At 42.9% G+C, this 21146-nt stretch overlaps 1 protein-coding gene across 2 annotated transcripts in view; it reads right to left on the bottom strand.

The window, feature by feature from the left end:
- Window positions 1-501: 501 nt before the first annotated feature.
- Window positions 502-21146, bottom strand: part of Mettl4 (methyltransferase 4, N6-adenosine) — a 79694-nt gene continuing 59049 nt past the window's right edge. The window contains exons 10-11 of one of the 2 annotated variants that reach the window (XR_010054608.1): window positions 5460-5597; window positions 502-4666 (exon numbers count right to left, since the gene is read on the bottom strand). The gene's annotated coding sequence lies outside the window, so the exon portion shown is untranslated. Of the gene's footprint in view, window positions 5598-21146 lie in introns of both variants that reach the window. The other variant, XM_063267335.1, reaches the window with a different exon arrangement.

Below are 21146 nucleotides of genomic sequence, written 5' to 3'. Positions count from 1 at the left end.
GAAAGAAGAGAATCAAAAAAGACTGGCTCTCAAAAGATGTCCTCATCAGTGCCATAGCAAACCCACACACATGTGGAATTACAATAAATAACTTTAAAAGAAGAATACTTTATCAGTACTTGTGGAGGAATTTCAATCCAGCAACATGGCTGCTCCGATCACATCCAAAGACCTTCTATCCCCCAAGATCTGGATAGAATGCAGACATGTCTTTTTTGTTGTTGTTGTTCTTTTTTTCGGAGCTGGGAACAGAACCCAGGGCCTTGCGCTTCCTAGGCAAGCGTTCTACCGCTGAGCTAAATCCCCAACCCCCAGACATGTCTTTAATACACAACTTCAATGCCAAACAATTTAGGTAAAGTTAGTTTGTAGAAGGTATATTTGAGAGGTAGACAAAGTGACAAATCAAAGAAATGTTTGACAGAATAGGATATTTCCAACTGTCATGAGATCAGAGAGGCAACATAAGGGAGCAGCTCAGAGGGAGAGGAGGCACTTTTACTGGGACAGTTATTCAGAGACAGGTTGAAGAGAGAGAACAAGATAGACATGGGTATAGACAGAACGAGCCAGAAATGAGAAGGAACAAGATTAGAACATATTGTCAAAGTTAATATGAGTCCAGGCAGAGCAACTAAGTCAAAAGCTGAGAGAAGCCAATTTGAATCAGGCAGCTTGGAGAGGAGTTTGAGCTAGAACAGCTGTGTGGACCAGCCAACAGATTACAGAAAGGACAAGAAAGGGTAACATATTCAGCAATAGGTCTCAGAGACTGAAAACACGCTAGACCTAGATATGCTTGTATCTTCCAGGATTAGTCTTGGGCTAGCAAACAAAGGTTTAGGAGGCAGTAAGCCTGGAGATGACAATTACATCAGGCAAATAAAAGTTACTTTCATAAGTTCTGGCTCGCCAGTTGTAACAATGTACCACAGAAATGCAATTGCTACGGAGGGAGACAACTAAGCAAAAAGGAAGCCTGTGGCAACTGCATAGTTTCTGTGAAATTTTTCTAGAAAACAAACGACTCTACAAAAACATCGATTAATTTTTAAAATCCTGATAAAGGCAGTGCTCTAATGTGGAGTCTCAGAGCAAAACCATTTATCAAGCTGAATGGTGTCTATGTGTAATTTCCCAGCAGTGGGATTCACTAAATAACCGTAAGCTGTTTTCTCAGACTTGAGTAAATAAATAAGTCCACTTTGGGCTGTGGCCTGTGATTCATCCTGGCCTGTTTTCCTCTGAAGAAAAATCTCCCTGCCAGCTCCTTTTCTGTGTTGCTTCTTATGTCTCCCCATCCCGAGAGTCCTCTGAAACCCATGTTTTCAAGCTTTTCCTATCTGGCATTCATCCCTCCGTTATCCTTGTTTTGTTAGCTCAATGTGCTGCTTTCCTCCTTAAAAAAAAAAAATCACTCTCTTGGGCCCTGGATATCCCTGTGTGTTGCTGGGATATGCCAAAATTTCTTGTTCCGTACCTTCCTTGGTGTCTTGCTACTCTAGCTTCCAGGAATTATTTTTCCTTTTAAATCCTCTCCTAAATCTTTCCTCTGTTTTAAGGACTCTCAAGTAAGTCAGCTCATTGAGCAAAGAGACATCCAATTTTTGGAAAATTACTAACAAATAAAGAATATAGGCCCAAAAATTACTGCAGGGTCAAGTAATTCTAGTTTTAATAATGTTGGTTATTTATTACATCTTACTGTATCATTTAAAAAATTCCATGTGTTGGTGGCACACACCTTTAATCCTAGCACTCTGGAGGCAGACGCAGGTAGATCTCTGTGAGTTTGTGGACATTTTAAAGGCTCTTAAATCTATATGATTAATTTAATTGCCAAACTTTTTATCCAAACTTAACTCGTCGTGAAGTCGCAGGAACTCCTCCTGTCTGGCCTCTGCGTCCATGACTGTGCTAGCCTTACATGAGCATTGGTGACTCTGAATTGATTTCATTTTGTTAGCGATGAGTGAGAATAAGTAGTGCTCATTATCGTTAGCATTTGTACTTCCTGCTCCAAAAATCCCTTCATTCCCTTCATCCTCATTTTCTGTAGGTTTATATGTGCTTTATAGTCAAGGACGTTAACCTTCATGGTATCTTAGGCATTTTTCTCAAGATAGCATTTACTTTTCCCCTGAAGTTATGATATCTGTTCACAAATGAGGAAAGAACCATGGTCATCATTTATCGGGGTGAAGTCAGAGATCCATTGATGACTCTCTAAAGAATACACTTGAATACACACACCTGTGATCCCAGAAGAAAAGTGAGGAAAGGGCCATTGTGGGGAGAAAAGAAAAAGCAAACTATGTGTGCATGAAAACACATTTGTGAAATTTTTAAAGGCCTCATAGCTCACTTAAAATCCATCTCTGACTCTTACCAATGATACCATGTGTTAATGGATATTTCCTCTGTGGTCTAGCCCAGGATGCATTCATGGCAACTACTTACCAACTTTTTTTCTTTGGAGACAGTCTTGGCTGTCCTGGAACTCTCATAGATGAAGTTGATATCAAACACAGCGATCTGCCTGCCTCTGCCTTCCAAGTGCTGGGACTATAAGTATGTCCTACCATGGCTGCTTACCAATGTTGGTGTATGAAAGACACACACAATGTGTGCTGTGTCATACTATATTTAGGACAGGCAGCAGGCAATGGTAGAAAAAAAATTGGTTTGGGGTCAGGATCCCCAAGAGCTTGTCCTAACTCTCCAGTAGCTAAAGGAGGAGCTTAAAACTACTTAGTTTGCCTCTATCTCTCTATCTAGCTCTTCGTCTATAAAGTATACCCATGTGTACGTTTTTATCTACATACATATCTATGTGCATGTGTGCACTGAAATGGAGAGAACTGACATTCTCTAAAGCCCTGGCTATATCTAAAATATACATAGGTTATATAGCAAAACAGTGCTCCACTATCCAGCACTTTTATTTTGGAGTCATTAAAAAACCATCCTGCAGAAAAGACAGGCCAAGGCCAAACAGCACAGCTGTTCTGCACAGCTCCCTTAGTTACAAGAAGCTATACCACCATTTAATGATGTCATTAAAAATACATTGTCACCATAGTAACCACAACACTATAGATACCAAATCTCTCCCAGCGACGCACACACTGCAGGACTTACCTCTGCACATTTCCTTTCTTTTTCAGCACGCACACCACTCTCTTTCTCCCCAACTTCTCTGTAATCAAAAATATCAAGAATCTTCTTTCGTAAAGTAAAGGAACTGTCTGATTCCTGGAAATGTGCATCCTCGATGGTCAACAGTGCCACTCTTTGTGGCCTGGGAAGCGGAAATGCTCCCACTGTAAACAGAACCGCTGTTATTCTCCTGCCATGGCCTTTGCAGACCTTTCTCCCTTCCTGGGTTTCCTCTCCCGGGTGGGCCTTTGGCTCTGTTGTGTCGTTCACCGCCTCTGATACCAAGCTGATCCACGTATTCTGTATCTTTCTTTGAGAAATAAATTCAAGGGACTATTTGCATTTCGAGTAGGGAATCTTGGAGGCTACACATTTTACAAGACTTGAAAATGCCTGTGTTCTAGTTCAAGGTGTGGGAAATCGGATCAGCAGTTTGGAGTACAGCAGCTCAGCCTCAGGCCCTCCTCAGTTCATTCCAGATTAAACTTTCATCCACACAATCTACCTTGGAGGTCTCTCTGTTCTCCATTAGCAGGGTTTGCTAGGCATGTACTAAGTTTCGTCTTAGGCACAGAAGATATACTAGCTAATGATTCTTTTAAAAATTAAGTACACATCCTCTTGTCCAGTTCAAAGCGGAACAAGAAGAAGAAAAACTGCAACAATAATGGTAACAACAGGAAAAAGGGTATGGAAAGAAGAGGAAATTCTCACAGTAACCAAACTGTCTTCTGAGGATTGGAGAGCACTTTCCGTGCACAGGACTTCACTGTACCAAGTTCTGAGACAGTGAAGATTCTCACATACTTTTGGGACAACAAAAAGCCACTGCATCTGGTAGATGGTGCCTGAAGTAGCAAAGTGTTCAGAACAGGATCAGAGAAGGAGTATATATGGGCCAGTTCAAGTCAGATCTTGGAGAGAAAAATGGGGGATCTGGATTTCATTCTCACTCTAGTAAGAGAGTTACAATCAAAGTATAAACCATGTTCCTTTAAAGAGCTGCCTTGGCTGCCACATGGCCAGTGACTATAGAAAGAGAAGGAAGGAGATGGTAGAACTGGCTTCAGTGATGGTTGAGCTGCACCAGGAAGAGTGGTCACTCGGGCACAGGAAATGTCTTTGCTATTACAAAAACCTTTTGCGGGGGCGTTTGAAAGTTGTATTTGCTTTTATAGCTCTCCAAAACACCATCATGGCTGCTGTTATTACACCCAGTTCTGAGAACAGATGAAAAGAATCCAGTCCTTCCTCTTCTACTTCAGGGCTTCTGGGTCCGGCTCTGCTTTAGCCAAATATTCAAGTGAAGCACAAATTGTGAAGGATCTCAGAACTTTTAACAAGCCACAGGGAAAGCAGTAAATATGATATTACACAACAGGGTTAGAGCAGGAGCAGAAACCCAGCCTTCTCTCCTCCCACTTATGGTTTCGCCTGCTGGCCCGTAGTTCCAGGATTCCAGATTTGTTCCCTTTTGTCTCTCAATACCTCCTCCAAAAGTTCTGATCTGTGCAGCAGTCATCCAGAAAGAATGTAACAAACAAATGAGGGAAGTAATTAGTGGCTAATTAACCTTAAGGGGTTGCAAGAAACCTTTAGCAGAAGTTTGCCTGAATATTTTGTGCTAATTGAACCTGTCCCCCATTACTGTCTGAATTACATGCTACCTCTGTGATGAATCATGGGGAGTAGACAATGGAATCTTAGGGTAAGACACCGGTAGAAACATACAGTATGTTCTAATCTAATTCTCTGATTGTAATTTTCCCCCACATAACTTACCAATATCTGATACAAAGGAAGACACCTGGGCTACCTTTCCTCAAAAATCTAACTGGGGTGCACTTGTCTGACCACTGTCTCCAAACTCCTAGTCTCCTCGTGTCAGCACCCACACATACACTTCAGGGGCTCTTATTCTTGCAGTATGTGATTGTCTATTGCAAGCACTCCCCTGTGTGAGTGCTCAATTATCTTGGTCTATTATACCCCACGGACTCTATTGTGAGTAAACTCAACCTTCTATCTCTGCCACTCCTCTACTCAGTCTAATTACGAATGACAAAAAGCATGTGATTAACAGGCCCCATTAAGTGTGAAAACACCAACTTCCAAGACCTCTGGCTCTATCCTGTGATCCTACTAAATTACTTTCCCACTTTTGAACCCCCTTTACCTTTAGCCTCTACCTCTACAGGTCTATAACATAATATCCTCACACTAAATAAACAGAAGCCACTGGAATTACAGAATTTCCCACCAAATCCACCTTCCCACCTTCCAAAATATCTGTAACATACATGGCACTGGCAAATTCTCCTTTTAGACTTGGAAGTGGATTCTCGGAGCAAGGAGGCCCTCCCCAGTCTCAGCCTCATGAATGTTTATGTCAAGTGCCCTCCAAAAATCGCTGTCCTGGGTCAGGCTGGTCCTTGCCTCTGTAACAGAGAGAGAAGAAGCTGATGTCCTTGAGAACAACTAGAAGATAAGCCACTTTTAACAGACATAACTGTGGTTAATCCTACAATACAAAAATGCCTGTATGGGAACAGGAAGCACAAAGCTCTCCATCAGGAAATCGAGCTGACCACCTCGATGCAGCCTCCCTGGTTAATTTCTGATGGATGTTATACATCTTTTTTTTTATTTTTATTTTTATTAACTTGAGTATGTCTTATATACATTTCGAGTGTTATTCCCTTTCCCGGTTTCCGGGCAAACATCCCCCTCCCCCCTCCCCTTCCTTATGGGTGTTCCCCTCCCAACCCTCCCCCCATTGCCGCCCTCCCCCCATAGACTAGTTCACTGGGGTATACATCTTTTTTTTAAGATTTATTTATTCATTATATATAAGTACACTGTAGCTGTCTTCAGACACACTAGAAGAGGGCATCAGATTTCATTACAGATGGCTGTGAGCCACCATGTGGTTGCTGGGATTTGAACTCGAGATCTCTGGAAGAGCAGTCAGTGCTCCTCACCACTGAGCCATCTCTCCAGCCCCCACATCTTGATGATGTCATTTCTTTGATCTCTATCAGGCCACTCCATCCCTTGGTTCAGATTTGGTGATGTTGGGATCCATCTGCTGTGTCCATCCACCTGCTGCTTGCTGCTTGTTGTTTTACTTTTGTTTGCTTCGTGCTTAACAGATTTATCTGGAACTGTTCGAATGTCTTAGATCATTCTCCAGTCCACACAAAGCAATGCCACAGTTCATTTGGCTTCACTTGTGATAACCAAAGTAACTGGCTAGAGTTACTCTGTCCTTTTCTACATAGGATTTCTGACTGGAAAGCTCCAATGCTAAGCATAGTAGAAAACCATTCAACTGGGAATAGGCGGAAACTATGAGATCTATCAAGACATTGCAGAAAATCTGCATCATCATTTCCAATGCAAGACACAAAGCCAGCTCAGATTAAGGAGATGGAAAAGACTCTAAATCCTCTTTGAAAAGACTGCAAAGAGTTTGTGGCCATACTATGCATGCTTAAAATCTACAATACCATGTAATAAGTTTACATATTCTGTCAAATGGTTTGCAGAACAAGTGGACATATCCATTCTCTTACTTTGTTACCTTGGCTGTAGTTGATATGACAACCATCAAGAGATGTTAAGAAAAAGCAATGCCTCGTTTCCTGAAAATCCAAAGAAGCCTACATATACTCTTCACTGATTTGTTTTTGGTGCTCATGTGTCCACGTTGAATGTTCAAAGGAAGAGCTGGGCCTCTTGCTGTATCTTCTATACTAACCAACTCTCTCTTCAGAGTTCCTGTCAAGAAACACTGGAAACCATCTAAGAAAGTCTCCTCCTTCCTAGCCTCCAACAATTCAGACACACCTCCATTTTGACAGCAAAATCACTCCTGAGAATATCTGTGGAGGGTGAGGAAGGGGGAAGGGAGGGAGGAATGGCTGAGCACATGCAGGAAGGACATTTATTCTGAACAAGATCACAAGTCATGTCAAACACTCATTCAACTGAATCATAAAGTATGTGGAAGTGGCAGGGTTTCAGAAATTCTTCAATGAATATAAAAGAGGATTTAGATTGTATTAGTCAGCTTTGGAAGTAAGTGGGAGAATCTGACAGGGGGTGTGTCTAGGTTTGCCTAGGAAATTGGGTAGAAAAAGATACAAATTAGCTATTTAGAAGAAAGGGTGCTGAGATAGGGCCTTGGAAATGTCAGGAGGCAGCTTAGATAATGAGGGGAAAGAGCTAAACTACAGTGCGTATTCTAACTTGGAGAAAATGGTCTTCAAAAATGGTCTGTTCAAAAATTTCTTTGTAGAGAGAATCTTGCCTTCAAGATTCCATTGTAAACTCATTAGCTATAGGAACAGATTAACTGGGCTTTCATTTGTTTGGGGAAGAGGGAAAGTCCTCAGTATTCAGCATAAGAAAGAAAGATAGAAAGAAAGAAAGAAAGAAAGAAAGAAAGAAAGAAAGAAAGAAAGAAAGAAAGAAAGAAAGAGAGAGAGAGAGAGAGAGAGAGAGAGAAAGAAAGAAAGAAAGAAAGAAAGAAAGAAAGAAAGTAAGTTGTTTTATATGAACAGAAGAAAACTCAGATTGCCCAAGCAGAGGAGACTTGGTATACCTGAAGGAAGACACTGGGCTCCTAAGAAAGGGGAAACTCTGGTTTTAAAAGGTGCACATTGGGCTGGAGAGATGGCTCAGCGACTAAGAGTACTGACTGCTCTTCCAGAGATCCTGAGTTCAATTCCCAGCAACCACGTGGTGGCTCACAACCATCTGTAATTCATACAAGATTCCAAGGTGGCTGGCACCCTGATCTTGGACCTCTCAGTCTCCAAAAGCAATACATTTCTGTTGTTTTAGTAATTTACCCAAATTAGGTATCTTATGGCATCAGGAAACACTAAGGTATATACACTGTAGGTTGTATGAGGAAAATGCTAAGGGCCGATCTCTGCAGGCCAATTAGTGGTAGACAGAGTAAACTCCAGTCACCCAACATTCCATGTCACAAAACCAAAAATAAAGTTGCATCTTTTTTTTCTAGTGCCATGGATTGGTGCCAAGGCTTCACAAAGGCAAGGCGAGAGTTCCACCATGGAGCTGGCACACTTCCATCTCTAGTAACTTTTGAGAAACAATTTAACCACATAATCACTATTTTCTGCTTTGTCATTGAGTACATTACATCATTTCTTTCATTTTGCTTATCTGTGTTTTTTTGGTTTTTTTTTGGGGGGGGGGTGTTTTTGAGACAGAGCTCGTCCTATAGCCTAGGATGCCCTTAGCCCTGAGAGCCACCTGCTAAGCCCCTGAAGTACTAGAATCACAGTCTTTTTCTCCCAGGAGTTTTTATCAAACAGGTTAGGGCTCCATATGAGTAGATATTAACCAATAAATAGGAAAAATTAATTCATGTTAATTTCTTTATTATTTATATATTCACTTTACATCCCAATGACAGCCTCACCTCCCTCCTCTCCTTTCTTTTTTTTAATTTATTTATTTCCTCCTCTCCTTTCAATCCCACCTTTGCATGTCCCTCCCCCCATTACTCCCTTCCTTTCTCCTCAGAGAAGGGGAAACCCCCTCAATGGGAAATCAAGTCTCAGTCAGACTAACCTCATTCTTTCCCACTGAGGCCAGACAACGCAGCCCGGCTAAGGGAAGGAGATCCAAAGGCAGGCAACAGAGTCAGGGACAGACCCCTCTCCAATTGTAGGGGCCTAGGTCCAGCCAGTGCATGCTCTTTGGTAGGTAGTTTATTCTCTGTGAACCCCCATGAGCCCAAGTTAGTTGGTTCTATAGATGTCCTTGACCAATCCTCCCTTGTCCCCTGCCCTACTCTTCCACAAGACTCCCCAAGCTCTACCTAATGTTTAGCTGTGGGTCTCTACATCTGTTTCCATCAGCTGCTAGATAAAGCTTCTCAGAAGACAGTTATGGTTGGATCCTGTCTGCAAGCATAACAGAGTAGCAGGGTAGAGTACAGTACAGTACAGTACAGTGCAGTACAGTTCAGTATAGTAGTGTCAGGGGTTGTCTCTCTCCTACGGGTTGGGTCTCTGGTTGGGCCAGTCATTAGCCGTCCATTCCCTCAATTTCTGCTCCGTCTTTGTCTCTGCACTTCTTATACGCAGGACAAATTTGGGGTCAAAGATTTTGTGGGAGGGTTGGTAGCCACCTCCCTCCACTAGAAGTCCTCCCTGGCTACAAGAGGTGACCACTTCAGTCTCCATGTCCCCAGATGCTTGGAGTTTCAGCTAGGGTCACCCCTATCCCAGGAGCCTCTCTCATCTCAGGTCTCTAGCTCTTCCCAGAGATGCCCCCACTGATTTCTGTTCTCTGTCTAAGCCTTCTCCCACCCACTCTTCCCACACCTGATCCCCACCCCCATTCTCCTTCCCATCCTGTCTTCCATCCAGTTCCTTCCCTCCATCTACCTCTGGTGTCTACTTTAAGTCTGCTTCTGAGTGAGATTCAAGCATCCTCCTTTGGGCCCACCCGGTTACTTAGCTTCTCTAGGTCTGTGGATTGAGGCATGAATATCCTGTACTTTATGGATACTATCCACTGATTTTTTTTTAATTTTTTTCATCTTTATTAACTTGAGTATTTCTTATTTATATGTCGATTATTATTCCCTTTCCCAGTTTCCAGGCCAACATCCCCCTAGCCCTTCCCCCCTCCCCTTCTTTATGGGTGTTCCCCTCCCCATCCTCCCCCCATTGCCGCCCTCCCCCCATAGTCTAGTTCACTGGGGGTTCAGTCTTAGCAGGACCCAGGGCTTCCCCTTCCACTGGTGCTCTTACTAGGATATTCATTGCTACCTATGAGGTCAGAGTCCAGGGTCAGTCCATGTATAGTCTTTAGGTAGTGGCTTAGTCCATGGAAGCTCTGGTTGCTTGGCATTGTTGTACATATGGGGTCTCGAGCCCCTTCAAGCTCTTCCAGTTCTTTCTCTGATTCCTTCAACGGGGGTCTATTCTCAGTTCAGTGGTTTGCTGCTGGCATTCGCCTATGTATTTGCCGAATTCTGGCTGTGTCTCTCAGGAGAGATCTACATCCGGTTCCTGTCGGTCTGTACTTCTTTGCTTCATCCATCTTATCTAGTTTGGTGGCTGTATATGTACAGGCCACATGTGGGGCAGGCTCTGAATGGGTGTTCCTTCTGCCTCTGTTCTAAACTTTGCCTCCCTACTCCCTCCCAAGGGTATTCTTGTTCCCCTTTTAAAGAAGGAGTGAAGCATTCACATTTTGATCATCCCTCTTGAGTTTCATGTGTTCTGTGCATCTAGGGTAATTCGAGCATTTGGGCTAATATCCACTTATCAATGAGTGCATACCATGTATGTCTTTCTGTGATTGGGTTAGCTCACTCAGGATGATATTTTCCAGTTCCAACCATTTGCCTGAAAATTGCATTGTGTCATTGGTTTTTTTCAATAGCTGAGTAGCACACCATAGTGTAAATGTACTACATTTCTTTATTAATTCATCATTTGAAGGACGTTTAGGTTGTTTTCAATTTCTGGCTATTAAAAATAAAGCTCCTATGAGCATACTTGAGCAAGTGTACTTGTGGTATGTGGTCCCTGATTTCAAGTTGTACTACAGAGCAATAGTAGTAAAACCCACATGGTATTATCATAAAAACAGACAGGTAGATCGATGGAATAGAATTGAAAACCCAAAAATAAACCTATACATCTGTGGACACTTGATTTTTGACAAAGAAGCCAGAACCATACAGTGGGAAAAAAGAAAGCGTATTCAAATAATGGTGCTGGTCTAACTGGATGTCTGCATGTAGAAGAATGCAAATCAATCCATTCTTATCACCCTGTACAAAACTCAAGTCCAAATGGATCAAAGACCTCAACATAAAACCAGACACACTAAATCTAATAGAACAGAAAGTGGGAGAACTGCCTTGAGCACAAAGGCACAGGAGACAAAAAGAACACCAATGGTTCAGGCATTAAGATCAACAATTAATAAATGAGACCTCCTCATGAAACTGAAAAGTTTCTGTAAGGCAAAGGACACCATCAATAGGACAAAACAGAAACCTAAAGAATAGAAAAAGTTCTTCACATCTGACAGAGGGCTAATATCCAAAATATATAAAGAACTCAAGAATTTAAACATCAACAACCCAAATAAACCAATTAAAAAATGAGGTACAGAGCTAAGCAGAGAATTCTCACCGAAGAATCTCTAATGGCTGAGAAGCACTTAAAGAAACGTTCAACATCCTTAGTCATCATGGAAATGCAAATCAAAACGACTCTGAGATTCAATCTTACACCAGCCAGAATGGCTAAGATCAAAAACTCAAGTAACTACTCATGCCAGTGAGAATGTGGAGCAAGGGGAACACTCCTTCATTGCTGGTGGAAGTGCGAACTAATACAACCACTTTGGAAATCAATCTGGCAGTTTCTCAGAAAATTGGCAATAATTCCACCTCAAGACATAGCTATACCATTCCTGGGCATATACACAAAATACATTCTACCATATGTTAATTTTCTTACGGAGTCTTAATTATATGAATAAATATACATATATTTATTTCATATTGTTAATACCCATATATGTTCAAAGAAAATATTTTGGAAAAGTTTATTGGCATCCGAATGAATCCCAAAAGGGTAGGAATCTTCTTTTATACAGTTAAAGCAAATAGAATTGAAATAGGGGTATTTTGCCAAATTAGTGAATTTCTGACCTACATGGTACAAAATCATTTTAGGGTTTTCCTAAGTTTATCTACTAAACCCAAGCATTTCGGGTTTACTTTTTTTTTTAATTTTTTTTTATTAACTTGAGTATTTCTGATATATATTTCGAGTGTTATTCCCTTTCCCGGTTTCCGGGCAAACATCCCCCTCCCCCCACCCCCCTCCCCTACCTTATGGGTGTTCCCCTCCCAATCCTACCCCCATTGCCGCCCTCCCCCCCATAGTCTAGTTCACTGGGGGTTCAGTCTTAGCAAGACCCAGGGCTTCCCCTTCCACTGGTGCTCTTACTAGGATATTCATTGCTACCTATGGGGTCAGAGTCCAGGGTCAGTCCATGTATAGTCTTTAGGTAGTGGCTTAGTCCCTGGAAGCTCTGGTTGCTTGACATTGTTGTACATATGGGGTCTCGAGCCCCTTCAAGCTCTTCCAGTTCTTTCTCTGATTCCTTCAACGGGGGACCTATTCTCAGTTCAGTGGTTTGCTGCTGGCATTCGCCTCTGTATTTGCGGTATTCTGGCTGTGTCTCTCAGGAGCGATCTACATCCGGCTCCTGTGGGTCTGCACTTCTTTGCTTCATCCATCTTATCTAATTGGGTGGCTGTATATGTATGGGCCACCTGTGGGGCAAGCTCTGAATGGGTGTTCCTTCAGTCTCTGTTTTAATCTTTGCCTCTCCCTTCCCTGCCAAGGGTATTCTTTTTCCTCATTTAAAGGAGTGAAGCATTCACATTTTGATCATCCGTCTTGAGTTTCGTTTGTTCTAGGGATCTAGGGTAATTCAAGCATTTGGGCTAATAGCCACTTATCAATGAGTGCATACCATGTATGTCTTTCTGTGATTGGGTTAGCTCACTCAGGATGATATTTTCCAGTTCCAACCATTTGCCTATGAATTTCATGAACTCGTTGTTTTTGATAGCTGAGTAATATTCCATTGTGTAGATGTACCACATTTTCTGTATCCATTCCTCTGCTGAAGGGCATCTGGGTTGTTTCCAGTTTCTGGCTATTGTAAATAAGGCTGCAATGAACATAGTGGAGCACGTGTCTCTTTTATATGTTGAGGCATCTTTTGGGTATATGCCCAAGAGAGGTATAGCTGGATCCTCAGGCAGTTCAATGTCGAATTTTCTGAGGAACCTCCAGACTGATTTCCAGAATGGTTGTACCAGTCTGCAATCCCACCAACAATGGAGGAGTGTTCCTCTTTCTCCACATCCTCGCCACCATCTGCTGTCACCTGACTTTTTGATCTTAGCCATTCTCACTGGTGTGAGGTGAAATCTCAGGGTTGTTTTGATTTGCATTTCCCTTATGACTAAAGATGTTGAACATTTCTTTAGGTGTTTCTCAGCCATTCGGCATTCCTCAGCTGTGAATTCTTTGTTTAGCTCTGAACCCCATTTTTTAATAGGGTTATTTGTTTCCCTGTGGTCTAACTTCTTGAGTTCTTTGTATATTTTGGATATAAGGCCTCTATCTGTTGTAGGATTGGTAAAGATCTTTTCCCAATCTGTTGGTTGCCGTTTTGTCCTAACCACAGTGTCCTTTGCCTTACAGAAGCTTTGCAGTTTTATGAGATCCCATTTGTCGATTCTTGATCTTAGAGCGTAAGCCATTGGTGTTTTGTTCAGGAAATTTTTTCCAGTGCCCATGTGTTCCAGATGCTTCCCTAGTTTTTCTTCTATTAGTTTGAGTGTGTCTGGTTTGATGTAGAGGTCCTTGATCCACTTGGACTTAAGCTTTGTACAGGGTGATAAGCATGGATCAATCTGCATTCTTCTACATGTTGCCCTCCAGTTGAACCAGCACCATTTGCTGAAAATGCTATCTTTTTTGCATTGGATGGTTTTGGCTCCTTTGTCAAAAATCAAGTGACCATATGTGTGTGGGTTCATTTCTGGGTCTTCAATTCTATTCCATTGGTCTATCTGTCTGTCTCTGTACCAATACCATGCAGTTTTTATCACTATTGCTCTGTAATACTGCTTGAGTTCAGGGATAGTGATTCCCCCTGAAGTCCTTTTATTGTTGAGGATAGCTTTAGCTATCCTGGGTTTTTTGTTATTCCAGATGAATTTGCAAATTGTTCTGTCTAACTCTTTGAAGAATTGGATTGGTATTTTGATGGGGATTGCATTGAATCTGTAGATTGCTTTTGGTAAAATGGCCATTTTTACTAAATTAATCCTGCCAATCCATGAGCATGGGAGATCTTTCCATCTTCTGAGGTCTTCTTCAATTTCTTTCCTCAGTGTCTTGAAGTTCTTATTGTACAGATCTTTTACTTGCTTGGTTAAAGTCACACCGAGGTACTTTATATTATTTGGGTCTATTATGAAGGGTGTCGTTTCCCTAATTTCTTTCTCGGCTTGTTTCTCTTTTGTATAGAGGAAGGCAACTGATTTATTTGAGTTAATTTTATACCCAGCCACTTTGCTGAAGTTGTTTATCAGCTTTAGTAGTTCTCTGGTTGAACTTTTGGGATCACTTAAATATACTATCATGTCATCTGCAAATAGTGATATTTTGACCTCTTCTTTTCCGTTCTGTATCCCCTTGATCTCCTTTTGTTGTCTGATTGCTCTGGCTAGAACTTCAAGAACTATATTGAATAAGTAGGGAGAGAGTGGGCAGCCTTGTCTAGTCCCTGATTTTAGTGGGATTGCTTCAAGTTTCTCTCCATTTAGTTTAATGTTAGCAACTGGTTTGCTGTATATGGCTTTTACTATGTTTAGGTATGGGCCTTGAATTCCTATTCTTTCCAGGACTTTTATCATGAAGGGGTGTTGAATTTTGTCAAATGCTTTCTCAGCATCTAATGAAATGATCATGTGGTTCTGTTCTTTCAGTTTGTTTATATAATGGATCACGTTGATGGTTTTCCGTATATTAAACCATCCCTGCATGCCTGGGATGAAGCCTACTTGATCATGGTGGATGATTGTTTTGATGTGCTCTTGGATTCGGTTTGCCAGAATTTTGTTGAGTATTTTTGCGTCGATATTCATAAGGGAAATTGGTCTGAAGTTCTCTTTCTTTGTTGTGTCTTTGTGTGGTTTAGGTATAAGAATAATTGTGGCTTCGTAGAAGGTATTCGGTAGTGATCCATCTGTTTCAATTTTGTGGAATAGTTTGGATAATATTGGTATGAGGTCTTCTATGAAGGTTTGATAGAATTCTGCACTAAACCCGTCTGGACCTGGGCTCTTTTTGGTTGGGAGACCTTTAATGACTGCTTCTATTTCCTTAGGAGTTATGGGGTTGTTTAACTGGTTTATCTGTTCCTGATTTAACTTCGGTACCTGGTATCTGTCTAGGAAATTGTCCATTTCCTGAAGATTTTCAAGTTTTGTTGAATATAGGTTTTTATAGTAAGATCTGATGAGTTTTTGAATTTCCTCTGAATCTGTAGTTATGTCTCCCTTTTCATTTCTGATTTTGTTAATTTGGATGCACTCTCTGTGTCCTCTCGTTAGTCTGGCTAAGGGTTTATCTATCTTGTTGATTTTCTCAAAGAACCAACTTTTGGTTCTGTTGATTCTTTCTATGGTCCTTTTTGTTTCTACTTGGTTGATTTCAGCTCTGAGTTTGGTTATTTCCTGCCTTCTACTCCTCCTGGGTGTATTTGCTTCTTTTTGTTCTAGAGCTTTTAGGTGTGCTGTCAAGCTGCTGCATATGCTCTTTCCTGTTTCTTTCTGCAGACACTCAGCGCTATGAGTTTTCCTCTTAGCACAGCTTTCATTGTGTCCCATGAGTTTGGGTATGTTGTACCTTCATTTTCATTAAATTCTAAAAAGTTTTTAATTTCTTTCTTTATTTCTTCCTTGACCAGGTTATCATTGAGTAGAGCATTGTTCAATTTCCACGTATATGTGGGCATTCTTCCCTTATTGTTATTGAAGACCAGTTTTAGGCCATGGTGGTCCGATAGCACGCATGGGATTATTTCTATCTTTCTGTACCTGTTGAGGCCCGTTTTTTGACCAATTATATGGTCAATTTTGGAGAAAGTACCATGAGGAGCTGAGAAGAAGGTATATCCTTTTGCTTTAGGATAGAATGTTCTATAAATATCCGTTAAGTCCATTTGGCTCATGACTTCTCTTAGTCTGTCTACATCTCTGTTTAATTTCTGTTTCCATGATCTGTCCATTGATGACAGTGGGGTGTTGAAATCTCCCACTATTATTGTGTGAAGTGCAATTTGTGTTTTGAGCTTTAGTAAGGTTTCTTTTACATATGTAGGTGCCCTTGTATTTGGGGCATAGATATTTAGGATTGAGAGTTCATCTTGGTGGATTTTTCCTTTGATGAATATGAAGTGTCCTTCCTTATCTTTTTTTGATGACTTTTAGTTGAAAATTGATTTTATTTGATATTAGAATGGCTACTCCAGCTTGCTTCTTCTGACCATTTGCTTGGAAAGTTGTTTTCCAGCCTTTCACTCTGAGGTAGTGTCTGTCTTTGTCTCTGAGGTGTGTTTCCTGTAGGCAGCAGAATGCAGGGTCCTCGTTGCGTATGCAGTTTATTAATCTATTTCTTTTTATTGGGGAGTTGAGGCCATTGATGTTGAGAGATATTAAGGAATAGTGATTATTGCTTCCTGTTATATTCATATTTGGATGTGAGGTTATGTTTGTGTGCTTTCATTCTCTTTGTTTTGTTGCCAAGACGATTAGTTTCTTGCTTCTTCTAGGGTATAGCTTGCCTCCTTATGTTGGGCTTTACCATTTATTATCCTTTGTAGTGCTGGATTTGTAGAAAGATATTGTGTAAATTTGGTTTTGTCATGGAATATCTTGGTTTCTCCATCTATGTTAATTGAGAGTTTTGCAGGATACAGTAACCTGGGCTGGCATTTGTGTTCTCTTAGGGTCTGTATGACATCAGTCCAGGATCTTCTGGCCTTCATAGTTTCTGGCGAGAAGTCTGGTGTGATTCTGATAGGTCTGCCTTTATATGTTACTTGACCTTTTTCCCTTACTGCTTTTAATATTCTTTCTTTATTTTGTGCGTTTGGTGTTTTGACAATTATGTGACGGGAGGTGTTTCTTTTCTGGTCCAATCTATTTGGAGTTCTGTAGGCTTCTTGTATGCCTATGGGTATCTCTTTTTTTAGGTTAGGGAAGTTTTCTTCTATGATTTTGTTGAAGATATTTACTGGTCCTTTGAGCTGGGAGTCTTCACTCTCTTCTATACCTATTATCCTTAGGTTTGATCTTCTCATTGAGTCCTGGATTTCCTGTATGTTTTGGACCAGTAGCTTTTTCTGCTTTACATTATCTTTGACAGTTGAGTCAATGATTTCTATGGAATCTTCTGCTCCCGAGATTCTCTCTTCCATCTCTTGTATTCTGTTGGTGAAGCTTGTATCTACAGCTCCTTGTCTTTTCTTTTGATTTTCTATGTCCAGGGTTGTTTCCATGTGTTCTTTCTTGATTGCTTCTATTTCCATTTTTAATTCCTTCAACTGTTTGATTGTGTTTTCCTGGAATTCTTTCAGGGATTTTTGCGATTCTTTCAGGGATTTTTGCGATTCCTCTCTGTAGGCTTCTACTTGTTTATTAATGTTTCCCTGTGTTTCCCTAAGGGAGTTCTTCACGTCTTTCTTGAAGTCCTCCAGCATCCTGATCAAATATGATTTTGAAACTAGATCTTGCTTTTCTGGTGTGTTTGGATATTCCATGTTTGTTTTGGTGGGAGAATTGGGCTCCGATGATGCCATGTAGTCTTGGTTTCTGTTGCTTGGGTTCCTGCGCTTGCCTCTCGCCATCAGATTATCTCTAGTGTTACTTTGTTCTGCTATTTCTGACAGTGGCTAGACTGTCCTATAAGCCTGTGTGTCAGGAGTGCTGTAGACCTGTTTTCCTGTCTTTCAGTCAGTTATGGGGACAGAGTGTTTTGCTTTCGGGCGTGTAGTTTTTCCTCTCTACAGGTCTTCAGCTGTTCCTGTGGGCCTGTGTCTTGAGTTCACCAGGCAGCTTTCTTGCAGCAGAAAAGTTGGTCTTACCTGTGGTCCCGAGGCTCAAGTTCGCTCGCGGGGTGCTGCCAACGGGCTCTTTGCGGCGGCAGCAACCAGGAAGACCTGTGTCGCCCCTTCCGGGAGCTTATGCAGCCTCAGGAGTGCCCACCTGACCAGGCGGTGAGGTCTCTTTCCCATGGGGTCTGGGAGCAGAGAGCTGCTGCGGGCTGGGATCCGCGGGTGTGGGACTTCCGGTAAACACAGGACGTGCCCGGTCCTAGAGGAGTTCTGCCTCTGTGTGTCCCGATTTCACCAGGCAGCTTTCTTGCAACAGACAAGTTGGTCTTACCTGTGGTCCCGAGGCTCAAGTTTGCTCGCGGTGTGCTGCCCACGGGCTCTCTGCGGCGGCAGCAACCAGGAAGACCTGTGCCGCCCCTTCCGGGAGCTTATGCAGCCTCAGGAGTGCCCACCTGACCAGGTGGTGAGGTCTCTTTCCCATGGGGTCTGGGAGCAGAGAGCTGCTGCAGGCCGGGATCCGCGGGTGTGGGACTTCCTCGTGTTTACTTTTATCTTAAGAGAAAAACCAGTTAGTTCTGGAAATCTGCTAAATATTTAAAAGAAGCAAAGCCAACCAATATTTGTCTTCAAATGATGGTGATATAACAGCTGTCACTAAAAGACACCCCTCCAGCTACAAGCTTTATGTCCTCCATATCCCAATATGCATTTCCACACACCATACTGTCCAGGAAGAGAGGAACCACCTATGTCTTATAGCTTTTTGGTCTTACTGCTTAGAATAGGAAGGGCCATAGCCACAGGTAGACGTGTCATTGCTGGAAAGGTAGCAAGGAAGACAGATGTTACCTTGATGTTACCTCTTTTAAACTCTCTATGTTGGGGTATGGGGGTAGGAATCCTTCGTATTCTAGCCATGTTGGATATTAGTCCGCTGAATAGGAAAGAAAAACCAAAGGGAAAATAAAATCATACTGTGAGAAAATGAAGAAAGACTACGTAGATACATTTCAACTGGAGTGGCCACATACACACTCATCTTATCCCTGTCACAGGAGCCTGCCACTCTTTCACTGCCATCTGTCCAAGTGGTAGCTCTCAAGAGCTCTCAACACAGCACAAATCAGCCCAGAGTCTCCTAGGAAAGAAGCCCGTATGCCAGCTATCCTACTGCATCAGACGGCAGTCTGAAGATCTGAGAAAGACGCTACCATTACCCACAGGTCTGATGTCATCTGGCTTTGTCCTGTGTGTTCTTCATTCTCAAGCTCAGGCACTAACACCAGTTCAACATGTGTTAGGGGACAACTATTTGCTAAATAAATCAATCTCATTCAGTAATGATACCCATTATATGTCAAGCAATCATGATTTCTTCTTTAATTTGAAACTTTTGAAACTTCGGGAATGGAGAATACAGAATAAGATAGTAAACACATATACATCCAATGCCTGTAATTAGTTAAATTTAACATATTTTATATGATTTGACTTAGACACAGGTTTTCAGGTCAATGTCTACTGAATGCAATGGAGTATGGTTGGGTTGATGTCTCTGAGAGATACAGTGCTCTGTTAAACCCTTCCGAGTTCAAATATAACTTGGGAAAATTAGTTGTCATCTAATTTCTCAGTGTTTTGATGATGGGAGATTTTTCTGCTCAAGGATTTACCTGTGGCTCTCTGCTCCCGGGCCCCGTGGGAGAGAGACCTCGCCGCCTGATCGGGTGGGCACTCCTGAGGCTGCAGAGCGGAGGAGACCACCAGCGCTGCCCGCCCCTGCCCACATACCTGGCCCAAGAGGCAACTGTGTGGGGCCTCTGGGTTCCCGTGGGGGAGGGCCCAGGAGCGGCGGGACCCCTGCGCCTGAGACACCGCCGGAGCCTGGGGGAGGCAGACCAGATGGACAGTTCTCTGCACCCAAATCCCGTGGGAGGGAGAGCTAAACCTTCAGAGAGGCGGACACGCCTGGGAAACCAGAAGAGACTGCACTCTGTGCACATCCAGACGCCAGAGGAAAACACCAAACGCCATCTGGAACCCTGGTGCACGTAGGCTCCCAGAAGGAGCGGCGCGGATCTTCCCGGTTGCTGCCACAGCGGAGAGGACTTAGGCAGTACCCCACGAGCAAACTTGAGCCTTGGAACCGCAGGTAGGACCAACTTTTCCCCTGCAAGAAACCTGCCTGGTGAACTCAGGACACACAGAGGCAAAATTCCTCTAGGACCGGGCACTTCCTGTGTTTACCGGAAGTCCCACACCCTCGGATCCCGGCCCGCAGCAGCTCTCTGTTCCCAAACCCCGTGGGAGAGAGACCTCACCGCCTGATCAGGTGGGCACTCCTGAGGCTGCAGAGCGGAGGAGACCACCAACACTGCCCACCCCTGCCCACATCCCTGGCCCAAGAGGCAACTGTATAGGGCCTCTGGGTTCCCGTGGGGGAGGGCCCAGGAGCGGCAGGACCCCTGCGCCTGGGACACCGCCGGAGCCTGAGGGAGGCAGACCGGATAAACAGTTCTCTGCACCCAAATCCCGTGGGAGGGAGAGCTAAACCTTCAGAGAGGCGGACACGCCTGGGAAACCAGAAGAGACTGCACTCTGTGCCCATCCAGACGCCAGAGGAAAACACCAAACGCCATCTGGAACCCTGGTGCACGGAGGCTCCCGGAAAGAGCGGCGCAGATCTTCCGGGTTGCTGCCGCCTCGGAGAGGACTTAGGCAGTACCCCACGAGCAAACTTGAGCCTTGGAACCACAGGTAGGACCAACTTTTCCCCTGCAAGAAACCTGCCTGGTGAACTCAAGACACAGGCCCACAGGAACAGCTGAAGACCTGTAGAGAGGAAAAACTACACGCCCGAAAGCAGAACACTCTGTCCCCATAACTGGCTGAAAGAAAACAGGAAAACAGGTCTACAGCACTCCTGACACACAGGCTTATAGGACAGTCTAGCCACTGTCAGAAATAGCAGAACAAAGTAACACTAGAGATAATCTGATGGCGAGAGGCAAGCGCAGGAACCCAAGCAACAGAAACCAAGACTACATGGCATCATCGGAGCCCAATTCTCCCACCAAAGCAAACACGGAATATCCAAACACACCAGAAAAGCAACATCTAGTTTCAAAATCATATTTGATCATGATGCTGGAGGACATCAAGAAAGACATAAAGAACTCCCTTAGAGAACAAGTAGAAGCCTACAGAGAGGAATCGCAAAAATCCCTGAAAGAATTCCAGGAAAACACAATCAAACAGTTGAAGGAATTAAA

Source organism: Rattus norvegicus, chromosome 9 (assembly GCF_036323735.1).
Source record: "Rattus norvegicus strain BN/NHsdMcwi chromosome 9, GRCr8, whole genome shotgun sequence".
NCBI lineage: Eukaryota > Metazoa > Chordata > Mammalia > Rodentia > Muridae > Rattus > Rattus norvegicus.
Note: the sequence above shows the minus strand (reverse complement) of the source record. Positions and strands in the feature narration are given on the sequence as shown.